Source organism: Larus michahellis, chromosome 12, assembly GCF_964199755.1.
Source record: "Larus michahellis chromosome 12, bLarMic1.1, whole genome shotgun sequence".
Classification (NCBI taxonomy): Eukaryota; Metazoa; Chordata; class Aves; order Charadriiformes; family Laridae; genus Larus; species Larus michahellis.
Window position 1 is genome coordinate 2339245 of NC_133907.1, and position 6116 is coordinate 2345360.

General features: G+C 45.6%; 1 long non-coding RNA gene across 1 annotated transcript; it reads left to right on the forward strand.

Annotated features, from left to right (window-relative positions):
• The first annotated feature begins 4 nt into the window (after positions 1-4).
• LOC141750269 (uncharacterized) lies at positions 5-3284 on the forward strand. Its single transcript, XR_012589625.1, has 3 exons — positions 5-93; positions 1113-1277; positions 3068-3284. It is a non-coding gene; the product is annotated as an uncharacterized LOC141750269 (long non-coding RNA).
• The last annotated feature ends 2832 nt before the right edge of the window (positions 3285-6116 follow it).

A 6116-nucleotide genomic window follows, 5' to 3' on the forward strand; every position in this document is an offset into this window, starting at 1 on the left:
CGCCAGCTGCGCAGGCGCGGCCGCCCAGCCTCACATCACCGGCCGGAGAGGGATTCCGCCCGCCGCTCATTGGCCGCCGGCCGCCTATAAAAGGCAGGGCAAATGGCTGCGAGCGCTTAGTGGGAGCCGGGCGGCAGCGGCCCGCCGGCGGCGGGGCGGATGGGGGTGGCGGCGGGGGGCGCGGGCGAGGCCGGGGCCCGGCGGGTGGAGCGGCGGGGGCGGCGGCTGCGGCTCTTTGTCTGCCCGGGCCCAAAATGGCTGCATGGCTCCCTGCGTCCGGGTCTCCGCCGCCGGCGCGAGTCTGAAGGGCGCCCCACACCTGTGCCAGCTGCTGTAACTGATCCACCGGCGGGCGGGGGGGGGGGGGAACCAGGCCCAGCCCCGGGCGCGGAGCAGCGCGCCGGGCCCCGCGCCGCCCTCGGCCGAGGGCTGCCCCGCAGCGCGGCCTCGCCCGGGGGGTCGCAGCCCCTTGGGGCGGGAGGCGGCCCCGCCGGCCGGGCCGCGGGGGCGGCCGCTGCCGGGCGCGGTCTGGGCAGGCTTCCCTCCGCGGCCTGGGCGGCCTGACTCAGCACGCCGGGCCGGGCCGGCCCCGGGAGGGCGCGCCCGAGGCGGGGGGGGCGGCTGCGGCGTCAGGGCCGGGAAGGCGAAAAGGAAGAGGGGAGGGAGGTGAAAAAAGCGAGGGAGATCCCGATTTTGAACCGTCCACTGGCAGCTCGGAGCCCGCCGCGGCGGGGGCCCTGCCGCGATCCCCGCCCGTGTCACACCCCGCCGCCGTTAACCCTTGGGGGGAGCGGGGCCGGGAATGCCGGGGGGGGCGCGGGGGGCCCGGCCCGGCGCTGTCGCGGGTGGGCACGTCCCGCCGAGCGCCGGCCTTACAGTAGGGAGCCGCACTTTGACCCGCTTGTGCAACCGTCATAAAGGAAGTAAATATCGTTAAAGTAAAAATACAACCTGCCTTTTAATAAATGCTCTCTTTTGCCAGGCACTGTTTCCCCAGAAAACTGAGCTATTGGAACAATAATAGCTAAAAGATAAATCGTAGCATGTTGGTAAGTTTTAAGCTTAAAATAGCACCTCCTCTTTCAGTATTATAAAATAAGCTTTGCCTTTAGGTATTGGGTGGAATTGGAGGCTGGAACCGCACTGCAGCGGGGCCGGCTGGGCACCTGCTGATGGCGATGCCCGGGATCCACTGGCCCCATGAGAGCTGACGGAAGGTGGAGACTCGGAAGGACGAGAGCTACGAGTTACCTGCGAGAAGGGATTGCTTTAAATAGGTCAGAGACAAAGTATTTTCTACTTAGTGTTGCCCAAACATGGGTGTCAATGCTTCCTGCATCACGTATTTGTGGTGATCACTTCACTTGTCATACTGTAATGTGAATTAAATTGCTGTGCTGTCCAGTTTGCCAGGGGAGCGATGGGAGCAGCGCTGAAGTGCTGTCCCATGCCTTACCCTGTTCCCAAGTATGCCAGGGTGTCTTGTCTACAAGGGAGAAGCTGTTTGCCAAAAGCTGCAGGGGAAACATAAAAACCGATAGGTATTTGTTCTTAACATATAGGCCTGGAATAATAGGTGAGTAAATATCATTAAATCAAAAGTCTTAGAAATTCATAGTTTATGGTAAGGGATGTTTCTGTTCCAGTTTCTCATGGCCTCTCACCTGCAGTAGAGTTTGGCTGCTCAGTAAAAATTACCAGGCTGAGCCCTTCCTGAGGCTCTGATCACTTCACCGGGTAGCATCCCTAGAAGGGACTGCCTAGCTCCTCTGAGAAGTTTTACATTAATCTTTTGTTTTCAAATGTTTTGTTCTCTGCAGATTTTCTCAGTCATCATTTGAAACTCAAGGGAGAGAAAGGAAATGCCCTTTTCTATGACTTTTAACTTCCATTTTATCAATTTTTGCCAAATTACAAAGCTGCAAAGTAGCTGTAATTTTACAGCTGTCATTGTAGGTCATCTTGCCTGTTTCTTATGAGGGAGGAACGCTGCTTCAAGCGGGGTAGTCCTGACCAGTTTGCTGCTGCCACGGTTGAGCCCATAGCTAGTTTTAGCTATGGTGAAATTCTATAAGCAACATACCAAAGAACTAGCCAGCATAGGAGTCTGGTCACGTTCCCTAACCAGTGGAAGAGTTAATCTGTATCTGCTGCTCAAATGATTTATTAAGGGTAAAAAAACTCAATTTAAGCTAAACCAGCCCAAAGGTGCGGAGCAGCTGCAGGTCTGTCTTCCATGGCATCTGGGCCATGGGGACAGAGCAGTGATGGAGGAAGGGACAGTGATGTGAGAGATGGCTGAAATTACCAAATGGCAGCAGTAGTCAGCGTGAAGGGTCAGAGCAGCCTGTATTCTTCTACTGCTCACATCTGCTAGCTTGAATGTAGTTTACAGTTGCATACAAAACTAGAAATAAAAACCTAGAAATCTTCATGTCCTTGTTCTAACACTCTCTTTAGGGTACCATATGGCATATCTGCCATATTAGGTAAACAACTTCACAAAGTTACAAGAGATTCATTACAACTTGTGCATTACAAGTGTGTAGGATTCATTACTGAATAATTTATCTTTTCGTACTCTCTGCCTCTTGTTTGACATCGGAAATAACTTTCTGGACTGGATTCTTCAGGACTGGGATTCCAGCTCCTCTGTACTGTACTGCTCACCTTCTGTTTTAAATAGGACAAAAGAGCAACTTGCATAAGAATTCTAGTAATGGATTACTGGTAGTTATTGGTGTTGGTGTAGAAATAGTCAGACTCAATATACAGTGAATGCTATGTATTCACCCACCAGCAATCATATCTTGACCCACATCAAAATATCTTGAACATACAGGTACATATGAATGCTCTTTAGTGTCAAAGAGTAGAAGATAGCAGGAGCTATACAGGAAAAATGAAGGACTGTCAGTTCATTTAAGCTGCTCCTTTTAGTATATTATTATTAAAAATACTTATTTTTTCCCCTAGAACAAGCCTATGTAGATCATGGCACAGAGGCTGTGTCTCAAGATACAAGTGTTAATGCAATTCTCTTTCTGTTTGTTTTCTAAAAACATAGTTAGCCTAGAATTCATTACAGGAATGCCTGACAGAGGTGACAGCGGTATGGATTATGGTGAAAAGGGACGTACCAGAGAAACCTACTGATGGTTTGCAGGAAGGGGAGTTGCTTTTGGTTGTCTGTACGCAGCTCCTATGAGTCTCAACTGACCAATCAGAATACTGAAGTCCCATCAATAAATAGATGAAAAACTGATAGTGATAGTTTTGACTGGTGATTTTTTTTGCTCTCCTTTCCTGCCCCTTTCTCTGCTCCTTGCCCAGCCACCCATCATTTAAAATGCTGAAAGTAATACCTTGATTCCACAAGTTCAGTCACACAAGATGACAGAATCCACACAAATTTTGGGTTTATTCAGAAAGCTTCACTGTCCTCGTAGCCAGTATCCCACCTCACCTTTCTGCCTCGTACCCCATTTCCGAAGTCACAGGAACAGAGCCAGACACATTCTTTGTGCCTATGCCCCTATCTAAATCATTCAATAGCCCCATGGCACCTCTCTTTTAAAATAGGGGAGTTATTTAAAAAGAGGATTGTGTGTGTGCTGAATATATACATTTTAGCTCAACAGTAAGAAATATCAAATGAAATTAACAGGCCAAAAAGTTGGTAAAACTTTCAGCGTATGTACAATACGTAGGTCAAAATGCAGATTCTTGATGATTTGAACTGGAAGAATAATCACGTGTGCAAGCATTTCTGAAAGTCATCTTCGGATGACAAAAATGGCTAAATTATTTTCCCTAGTTCATAGCCTGCCAAATGCTCTTACCAAGCCTTATGGGATGATAGCATTCCTCAGAGCAACCTGCCTCATCTTAGTGACATTATAAAGAAAACAAACACAAAAGGCACCATACTGGAAAGCTAGTGTAGACAGAAGAGGTATGGAAACATCATCATTTAAAGAAAAAAATGAAAGAAATCTAGTAAGGGAGGTTTGTTTTGGTTATAATGAAATGAGATTGTATCTAAACATTTTATGGATTTGGAATGCAAGAAGTACGTAAGCAGGATTTTGCCAAGTTTTTCTTTTAATGACTTCTCTGTAATAACTGATTAAAATAAATCATGCTGTAGCTTCTTTACTGAGCTGCCTCAGACTTAATGAAAACACATCACGAAAGGCCATTATACAAGTTTTTTTGTGAATTCTCCAGCAGTCTAAAATAGTTAGGGATATGATTCCAGACTATAGGTTACTTTCTTACACTACCTAAAATAAATTCTCACCATCAGAGACAGAGTTCAAGGGCTTGCCCCTATGCCATTAATGAGCTTTTACTCATTTTTGACATTCCAAACAAATCCAATAACTCAATTAAATATGGGATGCGTTCCCACCGTTGACGGAAGAAACTAATACATGTTCTGAAGAAAGTCAGATGAATATTTTATCTCTCAAAATACAAGATGGGGAAAACTTCCAATCCAAAGGAAATGACACACCCAGATGGAAGGCCAAGTTTTTTATGTGAAGTTGTTCCTTGTCAATTTTGTCTGGATGGCGTTACTTGCAGTACTCTTCCATTACCACAGAAGTATAACATTGCCATCACTATTACTTGATTTTCTAGCTAGGACAGTAAACCCATCCATCTGTGTAAACTATTTATTAATGACCAGACAAAATGGCAGGCAACAAATAACAGCATCTTGTTTAGGAAAGATGGTTAGTTAGGGGAGCAGTAGACAATTTGTATATTCTTGTGTCGGAAAGTCAGATTGTTTTTATGAAACTATAAAACTCGTTTCCCTTAATTATTTTTAGCAGAGCAAAAGAGGGAGCTAGTTTTGCTGCTCTGTACAGTTTAGTGGCCCAGTAAGTTTGCTCATTCATTACTATTCCTTGACATGAAGCCATCCAAGTAGAATTGTATGACTTGGCAGCCTGAAGCCATCCCTCCTACACCCTCATCCCCAGCAAGAACCCATCAAGCCTAACATCCTTGCGATTTTAAAAACTATGTGAAGGTGAGTACTGGTTCATGTGTCGGTATGATCATACAACATGCTAGCTCTTACCCCTGTATTATTGCCAGCATTTCCACTGACTCAAAGAGAAAAAAAAAAGTCTGTGCAGGCCAAGTTGCCACCTTCCTAAAGCTTTCCTGTCATTAAAAGAGATGCACACAAAACAGAACTCTTGCAGTTTGACTGCTTTTAGGTGTTCTAGATTCAAACTTTTTAAATTCTGAAGGATCATCTCTCCTACAGGAGCCACACCATCCTCTTTTATATCAGGGTGGAGTAGTGAGCCACCTGCATCACACAGAGACTGAATCACTAACCCTTGCCCTGTAAAGACCGGAGTGCGTTATTATCCCATTACAGCTCAAGATAGTTATTTGAAAAGTTATTCAGTACTGTGTCACTTTAGGCTTCCAGTTCATTCTCTTGCAGATGCAAGTATCAGTTTAGAAGAAAAGAAGATATGGGGGGTTTCTAACTTATAACCCCACCCTCAACTTTACTTGGGGTTCTTTCTGCTTCTTCAACAACAATTAAGATTCTTCAGACCAGTTTATGCTCTGAGTTATACTTGCACAAACCTTTTGCCTTTAAAATGTCTTACTAACAACTGTACATCCCAGATGGCCTTTAGAAGTTTGTCACAGGTGATGTCATGGGCAGAGTAAACGCTGAGGATGCTGCTGAGTAAAATGCAGAGTCCGAGACAAAGCTGTGAGGCTCTCTGGAAAAAATTAAGCATGTTAATATGAATTAAGTGAGCAAATTGAAGTGCCAAATCTCAAATGTTATTGAAGTTAATTTACAGAACAAAAATGTGGTTTAAAAGTGCACTAACTAATAAAACGCCTGTCACACATCAAGTAGTAGAGAAATGAGGTATGGAGTACAAATAACACAAAGGCTTTGGAACAGTAAATATCAGAATTTTCAGGTGTATGTGAGAAGTGTGTACACAAATACTACAACAGTAAGGAGAAGCACGAGTTAGAACTGACCAGCCAGAGAGAGACTGCTGTCTTACGTGAAGATTGATTTACAGTTTAGCTTCTAAAATGTGAAGGAGATTAAATGC